This window comes from Parasteatoda tepidariorum, chromosome 3 (genome assembly GCF_982258835.1).
Source record: "Parasteatoda tepidariorum strain Cologne lab strain chromosome 3, Ptep-v5.0, whole genome shotgun sequence".
Classification (NCBI taxonomy): domain Eukaryota; kingdom Metazoa; phylum Arthropoda; class Arachnida; order Araneae; family Theridiidae; genus Parasteatoda; species Parasteatoda tepidariorum.
The window spans coordinates 103072890-103088014 of NC_141757.1; positions in this window are offsets into that span (position 1 = coordinate 103072890).

The window sequence follows — 15125 nt, forward strand, 5'->3', positions numbered from 1 at the left end:
AATTATTATTATATTAATTACATGTGAAAAACAGAATTATGCAGGAAATTGTATAACAAAAAATAATAGCAATTTTATTCATTTATATAAAATTCAATGTTTTAATTAGGCCTATATAGCACAAATATTAAAGTTTCCCATTAGGGCAAAGAATCTTAAATTAAAGTAAACTTTTAGAACCTCCGTCTGTGGAATAAATTAATTTTAGGGACGTAATGAAATGAAAATAGTAGTTTCTGTTAATGTATAATTCAATAATTAATTCAAAATAGATCAAATAAATTTTATAAATAAATTTCAGAATCAAAAACTTTTTTAACCGAAAAATTTGTAAAATTCTAGGATATGATGCCTCTAAATTACTCCGGAAATAAAGGTATGAATTACATTTAGTACAATGTACTTACTCAGTACAGTATACGTTTTAACATTTGAATGTGTCAAATATGTTGAAATGCACGTTATTGACATGTTATGGTGTTTTTTCTCCATACTAATTAGACTTGTTATGCTGCCTTTTTCCTAGCATATAGTATGTAATTGACTTGTTATGGTGTTTACCATTGTCATATTCGCAATTCGGAAATTATTAGTTTCTCTAAATAATAAATTTCGGCATAACCTAATATATTTCAGAAAATTTATAAAACTATTTTTTTCTGATAAACTAAATTGGAGTTATAATAAAAAAATGCAAAAGTCTAGAGAAATATAAAAATATTGTATTCTTTTTAAAATTACAGTTTGAAAAGCAAATTTAATTTCTTAGGGATTTTATTGCTTTTAGTTTTTAGTTTAAAGATAGTGCTTTATAAAAGAAAGTTTTTACTTCTTTTTTCCCAAAAAAACAAAAACAACAACAACATTTAACATGGATTAGAAAAAGAACGAAATTATTTTCATAAAAAATTATTAAAACATTGAATAAATAGCCAAAATTATTCTGTTTTTTAAATTTAAAAGACATTTGTTAGGGAACATGTGTCCCTTTTCTTAATAAAAGAGGAATTTCTGTCTTTAAAAAAGTATTTACGTAATTTTAAAACCCAAAATTATTTCAACGTGGAAAGTATCTATTCAAGGATTATTACACTTCATTCTAAAGTAAATGATTAGTTTGAAAATTTTTAAAAGTAATTAGGCATTTAATAAACCAAGTAATTACTTTTTTAGTTCCCAAAAAAAAAAGACTTGTTTGAGTTAGATGTTTGAATCAGAGTAAAACAAACACTAAATTAGTTCGTTTATTTGTTTTGAGAAATAATTTAAGCGTGATAACATTTTTCGCAAAATTTTTTCATTGTTTACTAATTTAATATTTAATGAGCCAGAGAACTTCTTTTAGAAAATTGCTTTGAAATACTGAACTTCAATATATTATTAAACTTCCTTTTCCTTTGTTTTTAATTTTCTTTAAAAAAAATATATAAAAAATTGAATGAAAAAACGCTTATAGGAAAAACTTATGGAATGAATGTCTATACATTTGAAAAAAAGAATCCAAACTACAATAATCAAATGGGAATGTATAGTAATCATATACGAAAATAATGTAATTTAAATGAATAAATAAAATTATGCATTTTAAGTTAGTGTTTCTTTGGAACAGTGTTAGAAATTCGGGTGTAAATTCAAAAAATGTTTAAAGTGTTCCTTCCGTAGCATAATATCTACAAAATATCTGTACTTACTAAATCCATGATGCACTACAACTTTGTAAATCACTCCACACCTAACTTGTACGGTTTTGAAGTTGAAAGTACCTACTCTTTTCTAATTAGGTGGCACCACAAGCGATATTTTTTGTTAAACAAAGCTACTTTTCTATACGTTGATACCACTTTTAGTTCCAAAACCGATTAAAAGCTAATATGATGCAAACAAACTTTGTTGCATTGCTACAACTACAACTGATAGGGTAAAGTTTTTGATTTATTTTGAACTGTCAATTTATTTTAACTGTTTAAGCTGTAACAAAAATTTAAACACATTATAGTTTTTACAAGGATATCAAAAAAAAATTGAAATAAAGGAGATTCTCCAAGATTGAAAAAAGATTCTCGACTTAAAAAGATTTAATTTAATTTAATCATAAAAAAAAATTCCCCTAAGATTAAGATTTAATTAGAAGATTAATTAAGAAAAGAGAGATTGGTAAAAAAGTTGATTAAAAATAATACTAATGTTTTAAACTGTTTATGGCAGTTACAGGATTATATTTTTGTATATCGCACCCTTGCTACAAAAGTGCCACAACTCAAAAAACTACGTTTTCCAGGAATTGCAAAAAACTGTTCCCGGGCTGACTAGGCACATTTTAGTATTTTTGAATTTGTCAATATGAAGACCGATACATCTCAAACTATGATCGTTAGTCATTGTTCTAGTTTTCCCATCTTTCCGACTCAAAATTCAAATTTTTCAAGCTACGACTGTTTTGATTTTTCACGTACAAAGAATGGAGTAAATTATTTTGAGTTGGGGCGCTTTTGAAGATTGTTTTCTGGACATATGACACTCTTGATGACTTAAAATGAAAATAGCTTTTTAGTTACGACGTTTTGTTACTGCTCCATCATGGATTTATTTTACGTTTTTAAATAATCTAATAGAGATCAACTAGGTAGGTACAATACAATGGGTAATGTGTGAATAAAAAAAGTTGCCCAAATTAATGAAAAAGCAATAATACTTTTATTTTTCTCAAACAAAACTCTTTGACGAATAATAAACTGTGAAAAAGTTCAAAACAACAAGAACGATAAGAATAATTAAATAGTAATGCTAATGACTACAGTTTCAGTACACTCATATTGCAGATTATATTATATTATTACTATATTATATATTATATTATTATATCATACTGCTGCTTTCACTAGATTCCACACGAGATCTGATCATTTTGTGTCTACAAAATTATTATAATAATATAACAAGAAAAACGTTAATCAAAAGAAACCTGGTAGGTAGGTACCACTTAATTTAAAAAATTAAAATATTTGAAATTAATGTTCTTCTATCAGGCTCTCAACTGGTAACACGTGGTTACATTTTGCAAACTTATTCAAGAATAGTTTTAAAGAAATAGTTGTAATAATACTTTGGGACTATGTTTTTATCAACAAGATCTTGGATATCTCGTTTTTTATTGTCAGGCAACGGAATCTTAGCTGAATAAGCCTGAACCAACTGGATGGTATTCAAATCTTCTTTAGATCGAGTTTTCTTCTTGTTGCACATGTCTACCTTCTTGAAAGTTTCGTCACTGTAGGATGCTTTGTAGAAGAATGAACGAGGTTGATCTTGTTCGACACGAAGGATCTTGATGTCTTGCCACTTTATTTTGTTCTTCTTAGTGTCCATATTAAAGTTTTTACCCCATTGCTCTTGCAGCAGTTTTAAGTCATAAAAATCTTCGAATGTGAGCTCATGAACGCGGTAAGGGGGACCCTGTTTTTTCGCTGTCTGAATCAGAGTCACGTACTGTGCAGGTACGTAAATCGGTGAGGATTTTAGATGTCTCGAAATTTGTTTTTCGATGAGGCTGTGAACATTGTCACCTTCGTTTTGTGAATGTCCACGGATTAGAAATTTGTGCGAAATACTTCTGATTTTGAAAGCTTGTGTGGCATATGCATAGGAAGCAAGTAAATACTTGTTTTTCTGTTGGCCACAACAGTTGTCTGAATAAAAGATCACATCAATCTCGCTGCTGTTGGCCTTTTCCACTAATGACTTAAGGTATCGAAGAACACAACTCCCCACCTCCGTAGCTCCACGCGCCTACCCTCAGTTTCATTCCAAAAGTAACAATCCACATTCTTAGCGCTCAAATCACTTATAGTAAAATTGTAACAGTTCATTTTACTTTTGTAGTAAAATGATGAAATTAAACCTCTTGGTGCTGGCATTACTACTTGCAGGTCGTAAACAGCAACGTACACACCATTTGTGTTATTTTTGTCAGTGTCCTTTTCTCTGCGAGATAGTTCTTTTTCTCTTTGGTGAGTGTTGAAGCGTTCCATCAGCTGTTGCTTTTCTTCATCGTTTGCGTTTTTGTATGATTCACAAAGATCACAGAGATCTTTTTTAGGCACGAAAAACGATATGTTAAATTCTCCATTGAATATACGATTAAGCATAATAATGCGCAAACGGTAGATGCTGTCTCTCACGGTCATCTTTGTAGTCACGGTACAGATCAGTCAAACTTTTGTTGCCCTCAATATACTCTCGATTGGTTTGAGCTCTTAAATAATGTGACTCGACTCTGGGTATGGCATTTATGAATTTTCCAACACTTTCTTTCATTTCAGGATCAACCACTGGCTGCTTTCCGTGATTACCTCTCTTGTCAGAATCTACAAATCCGGATTCCGTCTTCTTTGCTAAAGCTGTGCGGATAGGTCTATCATTAAGATCAAGCGTAGACATAAAGAACGTTTTACACACTCTGATACGTTGCTTATTTAAATCAAAGTAATACGCCATGTTCAAGCCTCTTAGGTTTTGTGTACTAGAATATCTGTATTTGGGTTTGATTGGATCTGCATGATTGACAATAAATTCTCTTTGCCTTTGTAAACAACCGAGATTCCAGTAGGCAGAAAAAATCTCGACCCGAGCTGTGTCATCAATTTTGGTACTACAGTGTAGTCGGCATTTATCTCCACAAGGTGGCCCTATTTTTCTTGAGCCAAACTGCTTTTTTGTTTTTGACGCAGAAACGTACGGTTTCCCTGAATTCCTATTTAATTTCGCTTTCTTACTACACCATTTTTCAGGATTTCGTACTCTTCTCTTTCCTTTCTTCCCTGCTTCATCACCTACTTTTTCAGGTCTTTCGTCTTCTGAGCTGCTACCACTTTCACTCTCATACATCAAATCATCACTGAAATTAGGGTCAGCATCTGTGTCATCTTCGTCACTTCCTTCACTGGAAATAACAGGCTGTTCATTTGTCACTTTGGTCACTCGCAAAACAGTAGGATTGCTGGTATCATACAAGGCAGCATAAGAAACACTACTTTCTTTTGGTCCAGAAGTACCTGGAAAGCCAGAAGCGTGGTGAGTGGAAAAATGTGAGCTTACCTGCTCATTTGCTCCAGGTGAATTAGATTCATCATTAGAGCTGACTTCACAGTTACCAACCGAAACACTGGATGATTGTTCCTCCCGTCTAAGTTTTTCCATAGCAAGTTTAACCAAAACAGCACCCCGACCTGTAGCCTCCATTGTCGTTTTCCCTCTTTATAACATCAAAAGTGACACATTTTGAGTTCAAACCAGCAAATGTTTTTCACTCATTCATCAAAAACGACATAATTCAAAATACGAAACAATCCTATTTCACAAATGAATCATCTAAAATGCCGCAATTCAAAATCATTCAACTGATCACTACCAATTGAAACAAAAAAAACTCCACAACTCGAAATATAACAGTTTAGAAGATAAACGATACGCACGTTACTCTACGACGGCTGAACGACAACTCAAGATGTGGCATTTCAGTGGAAGGGGTCCTATGCATCTTGATAACAACAAAACGCCATATCTAATGACGGTCATAACTCAAAAATTACAATTTTTGAGTTGTGGCACTTTTGTAGCAAGGGTGCGATATATTTTTCATCAAAAATATATTTTAATTTTATTAGCATAATGATTGAGCACTTGAGTTTTAATAACACGACATTTCGATATTTCAATGAGATATTTTATTTTATTTAATAACCGTCGTTGAACAGCTGACCCAATTTTTATGGGTTTACGACTACTGATGTTCAACTCCGCAGCCTTGTAATTTTGAACCCAATCCAGAAGACGAGGGAGCTCCTGGATCGAGTTTTGGGACTTTTCGAGTATTGGGATCGTGTAGGACTTTTTTGATGCAGCTAACCCGCATTTGAGTTACATGGAGAGGAAGACCACGAGAACCTCCCACGGTTAGCATGACGGCAAGGGGATTCTAACCCATGATCCGCCTAACACTGAGGATGTTTCACGTCAGCACTGTGGTCAGTGTAAGCCGGATGCGGAATGCATATCGACTGGGATTCGATCCCGGTTCGCCTCATGGGAAGGCGAGCGCTCTATCTCCTGAGTCATCGCGGCTCTTAATGGGATATTGAACACTTTAACACTGCCAATCTGTACTTTAAAAGAAATGCTTAGTCGATTCTTATATTTTTATTATTTACAAAATTAGGCGCAGAAAGTATTACGACAAAACAACAACAGAAAATGCAACAGTAAAATAAAATAAAAAATATAAAAAAACATATTTTGTGCGACAAAAAAAAGCATGAAAAAATGTAATGTAGCAAAATGAAGTATCCTGAGAATCTAAATCAGAAAAGTAGATTTTTATTTTAGAAAAAAAAGACCGAAAAAAACCACTCGCATTTTATTTAATTTATTTGGGCATCGTCCAATAAAATGCATTGCGTCAGTCAGTAAAAACGTAGCATGAGATCGGAGTTACGCACTTTATATTATTTGAGAATTTTAAGTGAATAATATTATTACTTTTAGGCGTGCTTTCTGCCATTAACTCTGAACTACGAACCGGTGACACGTGTCAATTATTATGGATCTATAAATTGCTTTACGTTGAATAGTTTTTTTGTTCATGCTTTAACGGCGGGTAAAAATACAGACAATTCTTTTATTTTATTAAAGGGCTTCGGAGAAATTATAAAAATATCTTATAACCAATTCGCATTTATCCTACGTAATACGGAGTTATGCTTACAAGTATATTCTATTTCAATTTAGTCAACAAAGTAAGAAAAAAAAATAAACGCATATAAGTAAATCGAAACAAAATTATGAATATAAACGTAAATTAATGAATATTAAATGCATAAAATTATTGTTAATGCTTATAAATGTAAAAAAAACAATAAAATATATTATAATAATCATTTTTTGATCAATATCATTTAAAAAATTAATAGTATATGAATAATATAGTAAGTAAATGATTTTTTAAATGAATCAGTAAATTACGAAATATATATAAAAAATATTAAATTTTAATTCCATAAAGAATTAATGCATGGAATATACATGTATGGGAAAATAAGGAAATGGATAAAAACCCAAAGAATTATCAAATTTAATACGTTTTCCTTACTTTTTATTCACTGAACTGAAGTAATATTCAGTTAAGTATTTTTAGTTTACATAAAAATTTTCCAAAATTTGTTTAGCTACACACAAATAAACGTTTAAACTTTAATAAAGCAACATGAAATAAATGTTCAGAATCAAAATATTTTATTTTATAACCGTCGTTAAACAGCCAATCGAATTTTTAGTCTACGACTACCACTGTTCAACTAAGTATCCTTGTAATTTTGAACCCAATTCAGAAGACAAGGGAATTCCTGGATCGAGTATTGGTAGAAATCAGCACTCGTGAAGGACTATTTGATGAAACTTTTGAAGGACTTTTTGATGCGTTAGATGGAGAGGAGAGGAAAACCATGAAACTCTCCCACGGTATGCCCGACTGAAAGGAGACTCTAACCCATGATCCCGCTACCACTGAGGATATTTTACGTCAGCACAGTGATCGGTGCGAGTCGGGTGCGGAATTCGAGACAACCAGCTATTGCTGAGGTTCGTACCCGTCTCACCTCATTGGGAATAAAGCGCTCTCTCACTTGAGCTACCACGGATCAGAATCATAATATTAAAAGGTTTTTGATCGCCTTATCTTGCTGAAATTCTAGATTTCATTAATCTTCTACAAGGATTATTCAAAACTGTTTCTTTCCGTCAACCAAGATTTTTTGGAATAGTTTTATATTTTAAAAATTTCTATGAACTTAGTTATTGAGTTTATATTTTTTATTGAATATTTAGAAATCTATTTTAATTTAATTTCTACATTTTGGCACATCAGAGATTTTCTACCTACCATCGCCACACCATTTTCTTATCTAAATTCTTTTGTTTGTGTTCTTTTGTTTCTTATCTAACTTCTTATTTTGTGTAAGTTTGTTTTTTCTATCCTGTTAGTCAACCTTTCTTTTAATATTTTTTAAAAATTTTTTAAAACTTGTTTAGACTTTCTGCGGTATCTCTTTCTGCAGCTTTATCTTTTTCTGTTTTCTGATACGAGAGTGCTTCCATAATAAAGAACCACTGAAAGAGGTTCTTTATTATAGAAACGACACTATTGTATTTCTATTTATAAGGCATTATTTATGCTGTTTTTACGTAGTTTAGTTCAATTTATTAAATATTTATATTTCTTTTAAGTAGTTTAGTTCTATTCATAAAATGCCTCTTTAAAAACACGTTAGTACTATCTTAAATGGAGTTTCATCACGAGATATTTGTAACATTGAGATATTAGTTTGCGCTAAATTTTTACAGCTAATATGTGTGAGAAAAGGTATAAAATGCATAGATTTAAGTAAACCATCAATTTTTTTCATTTGCATTATATTTTACCTTGGTTTCAATTTGTTAAAATTGCCCCATTTCATAATTATAACCATTCTAATTCGATTGAATTTAGTGGAATCGATTTAGTGGAATCATATTAGACACTGGTCCATATCAGGTCCATATTTGCGCATTTCATGATCCTTGAGCTTTGAGAATACCCATTTTCCTTTTTTATGGTTTATATAAAGTTTTTATGTGGTCTAAAATTATATCAAAATCGGGATTTTGACCAAAGTTTGCAACAATTAGATCTTGAATGATGTTTCAAGCATGTTACCATAAGTATACATTATGAAAAACCAAAACGCTACGAGGTGTGGTAAAATGCTGCAAAATTACACTGCTCGAAACAACTTATAATCTCAACATTTTAAAATTATTTTTAGAAGCGTTAATTTTGTAAGAAGTAGTTTTGTAAGTAACGTTAAAATTAAATAGATTCATTTATGTGGTATAGCTCTACGTGCTAAATTTGTCATATAAAGAAAAAAAATACAGAGGGAGTTTATATATCTCTTAGGACAGATTTAGTTTGACAAAATTTTCGCAAAGTAGATTTTATATTTTTGTGTTTTTTGTATGTAACATAAACAGATACGTTAAAATTGCTTCCCGAAAGTGACCAATATGGAATTGAGTGAGATGCAGAATGTTTGTATTTGAATGAAATAATTTCCTTAACAATTGTTGTAGCTAATTTACGTCACACTAGAGCTGCACAATGGGCTATTGGCGACGGTCTGGGAAACATTCATGAGGAGGATCCGAAGACATGCCATCCTAGTTTTGATCCTCTGCAGAGGGGATGGCACACCCGTTTCGGCAGTCACTGTAAAAGTTAATTTGCATTACTGTCAAACGATAAAAAAAATTAGTTACGCCGTTACATAAGAAATTCAGTCTTTTTTCGCCAATGGATTACATTTATTTTTGAAAATTAAAATAGATGCAACAAAGTATTTTCTGCGTCATAGCACTTCAAGCAGTTTGAAATATATCTACATTGTTCTTGCACATTATAAGAAATGAAAAGTATATAGTTATGAATATTTCTGAAATCAGCAATTTTCTCTGGTAAAAATAAATGAAATAGTGTAAGGAGTATGATTTTAAGTTAACTTATTGTTATTCAATTGTATTAGGCAAACAGTCATTTTAGTTTTTACATATAAGATAAATTAGTATTTTCTTTAAAATATACTAGTTTCATTTATTGAAATAGATAGAAGGAAAAATTTTTTTATTGCACTTCAAAAATATTTATTATATATTTTTTAAAGGGCGTCATATAAAAATGCTTCGTATACCTAATGAAAAGAATATGAAGTAAAATTTCTTGGTGCTCTTTATTTATATTCCTTTCTTAATAAAGCTTTATTTTGCTTTTTAAAACTATATTTTTACAACGATGAACAATAATTGTTAGCTCAATTTTCTGAAAACTGCATTTTTCTAATTTCGCTTTTTTATAAATTGCTTAGGATAATTTCTGTTTTTGAAAGATTCTTTTAGAATATTGTTTGAAGTTTGGCATGCATTTTTGTCATAATTCATTAAAACTTCGTCAAGAAATTTTTCAAGTTAACTTTAAAATTTTATATGAATTTTTCCAATTGACTTTTTATGGAATCAATTTTGCCTTTTTTTTAAATGAAATTTCCTTTTCTTAATCAAAATTATAATCAAATATCGTAAGGTAAGCATCCACTAAATGTTTCGCATATAAATTCAAATCTTAAATAAGATAGTGTTTAAAATAAGCAGTTAAAAAGTATTTTTTTTAAATATTTAGAAAAAATTAGTTAAAGTGGCTTATTTAAAGTGAAGATATTTTTTTTTTGAAACGTACCATTCTTTCGTAAATTATAAGATATTAAAGCAAATTGCTCAAAAATTTAAGATACAATTGTGAAAAAGTAAACTATCTACACTATAAAAATTATGAATATCATATAGAAGAGTATTTAATGGCGACAGCTTTTTTATTCATTCTCAAAGATAGGCTTAAATGACAAGCTTAAATAATAGTCATTTCATAAACTTCAACAGTATTTTTTGTTCTTTTAGATGAACAATATTACTGTTCAGCAAAATACTTAAAGTAAAAAATCCAATCTTGATAACGATGTAAATGATTTTAGCTTTCATTAAAAAAAACATGTTTCTCTACTAATAGACGACGGGTTATTTTGCTGTTGAATTTCCATTATAAAGAATAGATTTTTTTTCTATTTGTTGCAGTCGAAATGTGTTTCTAATTCCTTCAATTAGTCAAAATTTAGATTGTAAATAATGTAATTGATTTCCTCTAAAATTGCCTCCAGTTTAAACTCTGGGTTTCAGCCAAAAGTGCTGATATATCCTCCATCATAGAACATTGACATTAGCTGATAATACATATTAAAAGAATCGTTTATTTTGTTTATGATTCCCTCAAAAGTAAAATATCTAATGCATTTATAATGAGTGCAATAGTGAAAATTGTAACAATGAATATGCATTTTTTTCTATTCTAATGAAGAAGGCAACTAAAATAAAGACACACAACAAATAAATATAACTAAAACTCATACTTTATGGCTTCAATTTAAAAGTTAAAAAAAAAACCCAACTACAAATGCTTACTTTCGAAACTCAGCAGAAATGCTTTTGTTAAAAAATAATCTTCTGAGTTATAGGACATAGTTTATAGTTCAGAAATGTCATGTTTTAACTATCCGAAAAAAGAACGAAAGAATTATCTTGAAGAAAGAAACATCAAAATAGCATCCGGTCGATACAGCGAAAACATCTTGTTTTGCATTTGTAGATAAAAGCATACTTTTTTTTTCTTTTTGTCAAAGATTTATAAAATAATTTTCTCTTAAGAATAACAAAATTCAGCAATTAAGTTTTTAAAACATTTAACTATTTCAAGCCATTATTGTAGAAATACATTGATTGAATTTAATGTACAATATTGAGCTTGCAATTTTGAATTTATAATTTTGTCATGACAAAAATGATTCTGTAGTAGCTTCTGATTTCTATTGGTACTCTTCTAGTTTGTAATTTTATACGTGATGTGCACTTATTTTAAAAAATTTAATCTTCAAAATGGTATTACAAAGTTTGATTTCCATTAAAGCAAATTTTTAAAAGCACTTTTGAAAATGTATTTTATACCACAGCTTACAATTTGTTGTATTTTATATACAAATGCATTAAAGAAAATTGAAATAAAATACTTTAAAATCTTCGCAAGTGAGTTTCATATTTCTCCTTAAAAATCCTTAAGTTTAAGAAAATAAAAGAGTAGAGATAAAAATAAATTATTTATATTCATATTCGTTATTATTTATGCATAAAAGTTATTTAAATTCAAATACGGTCTGAAGTCATGCTAAAATCGATCCTTTGGAAAATGTATGGTTGATGGGCATAAATGGAGAACGTTTTGAATAAGAAACTAAATTCTAAGATGAGATAGCTATCCTTTGTGATGACATAAGAGAAACGTTTTGCATTTATTTGGGGTTTAAACTGCGTGCATCAGTAAATTTTATACGATTATATAGAATGTACGACATATTTTCGAATAGTTTTGAATATTGTTCTATCTGTGAATAATAATACTCTTTTATAAGATTTTGAAAACGTAATTTTAATTTTAATTCTTGAAAAAAGAAATACTTATATTTTTTTAGTCTAATGCCAAAACGGTAAAAAAGAAGGAAAGTTCTAAAATTGCATAGAATTTATTTAAAAAATTTACGTTATCATTCCTCTTACAGATGTCGTCGTATATAAATACGTTATCAGTTCTGGCGAAGTATGCCATATAATTGGTATAAAAATATAAAGTATGCCTCTCATATAAGTCCTATCTGTATCGTTATTAATGGTTTAAATCATATATCTTTATTTTGCACTTAATGTCCCGTACCGACAGCCATTAAAATAATTTTTAGAAACTTTATCAGAAGTGATGTCATAATGTGACATATTACAGGTTACTTCAATCAGTTTTCATTACTTGTGATTCTGCCAAACCATAAGTGAGAAAATAAAGATGAAAAATATCAAAACTTTTTCAAGTTCATAATTGAGAGATGTTTTTTATATTATCGCGTTTTCTCTGTTTTCTACGACAATTCAATTTGATTTGGTTTTGTTGGCTCACCTTTTTCAGCAATGATTAATTAACTTTGATATAGAAATACTTCCGTTTGTGTACCTTGAAAGTCTTCGATACTATCAAAAAGGCAAATATATTTAGAATGGATTGACATTACAAGTTTTCAATTTTAAAACGTAATATATCGTGTCCTCTGTTTATTACATACCAAATATGTGTGAAATACTTAGCAATATAAGGATAATAGTTTACAAGCATGCTCGTATTGTGTAAGCTCACTTCTATGAGACATAATTCTATATAGCTCTGTCTACAATAGTCGGGAATGGGGACGTAGTGACTCAGTGGATAGTGCATTCGCCTCCCAATGAGGTAAACCGGGTTCGAATCCCAGCGATGGCTGGTCGACGAATTGTGCAAGCGACTCGCACCGATCACAGTGTTGAAAAATATACTCAATGTTAGACGGATCGTGGGTTAGAGTCCCCTTGCCGTCAGGTTAACCGTTGGAGGTTTTCGTAGTTTTCCTCTCCATCTAAGGCAAATGCGGATTAGTTCCATCCGAAAAAGTCCTCCACGAAGGCAAATTTCTACCAATACTTGATTGAGGAGTTCCCTTGTCTTCTGGATTGGGCTCAAAATTACAAGAATACTTAGTTGAACATTGGTAGTCGTAAACTGAAAATTTGGTCGTCCGTTTAACGACGGTTAAAAAATAAATATATTTTGAAACTAACCAGAGTCAAATCAATAAAACATTTTGAGAACTTTGAATGAAAGCATTTTTAATTTAGATCCAGCAATCTGCTAATCGTCAAGATACAAAAATGATTGCAAAGTAATCTTTAGGATTGGGTCTGCAAAGGGAGCATTTCGTAACAATGGTTGTGTTAGAGAATAATTAACTCAAATGAAAACGCTGAAAATACTCCCGTCATAGAAACTATCGAATAAAACTATGAAAATTTAATGGAATTTTTGTCACATTTATTTATATTAAAAAAATGCCAAAAGCGCCTAAGGATCCCTAGGGTTGTGTTCCACACCATTTGTGGAAGTAAAACTCAATCTACATCAAGTATATGATGATCACCATCATTTACCAGTTATTTGAAGCATAACTCAGCTTCTTCATTACTTTTCACTCTTGCATACAAAACTCCCAATAAAATGATTCTTAGCATGAATGTAATGATTTTAGAGTCATCGCCTCTGAAATTGAACTAAATGCTCTAGGAATTTCTGTTAATAAAATATACTGCTTAAGTTGAGGATAGATAAGAAATAGGAAACGCATGAAGAAATAGGGAAGTGCAGTTTGTAGAGTTAGGTAGAAACAAAAATGAATTTATTTGAATATTAAAAATCTACTTTAGTTAAATATCCATGACAGATAAAAAAAAGTTTTATGTTGTCTTGTTCCATTAAATAGGAAAGCATGTTGTGTTTCAATAAAACTTGATCTTTTATACTGCCTGCAAAATGGCTCGAATTTGCTTTCATATCACGAGTCAAAAATTTTCTTATAAAATAGTCGACTTATTTTTTAAATAGCAGCGTTGAAAGTGTTTCCAAAGTTTTAGTTTTATGTTTTCAAATATGTTTTTTCTATAGTTTTAATAACGTTTGGAGTCATTTTGCTTACTTAGGAGAAATAAGGATTCGTTAATGGACCTTACATGAAATTGACAAGATCCCTTCATATGAAAAGGAAGTATTCACTTTTTCTTATAAATTTTTATACACTTTTTCTTACGAGAGTGACGGCTTTTTTAACTAATAAATTTTAAATTATAAATATATATGTATATATATATATATATATTACAATATATATTACAATATATATATTATTGTTGATAGAATTACAACTCATAAAATAGTCACCTTATTTTTAATATGGTAGCATTGAAAGTGGTTCCAAAGCTTTCATCATCAATGGCTAGACAGCCCAGGATGGGCCTTGGCCTTATGAAGAAGTATTTTTCCAAGCTAACCTCCTTTCTGCTAGCCTTTCAAAGTTTTTAGTTTTTAAGACCAAAAAGTCTTTTTCCGAGCCATCTATCCATCTCAAATTTGGCCTGTCTCTTTTTCGTGTGCCATCTTTTCTGGCATGGAAAACTCTTTTTGTAGTACGGTCATCATCCCTTCTGATAACGTGGCCTGCACATTTTATTCTTTGTAGTTTAATGAAGTTGATAGATTCAGTATAAGAGTGATGAAGCTCTAAATTTGAGCTTCTAAGCCACACAACATTTTTTTGAATTCATCCAAAAATACTTCTTAAGATCTTTCTCTCAAAGGTACCCAACATAACCTCATCTGTACAAGATATTGTCCTGGTTTAACAAGCATATGTTAAAATTGATCTTAAAAGAGATTTATATAATAAAACTTTCGTTTTTCTATGAATTACATAAAATTTTATGCATTTTCGAATTCCTTTAAAACATCTATTGGCCATAGTGGTTCTGCTTTGTATTTCCATTGCAATATTGTTCCTGTTGTTGATTACAGAGTCTAAGTAAACGAAATCATT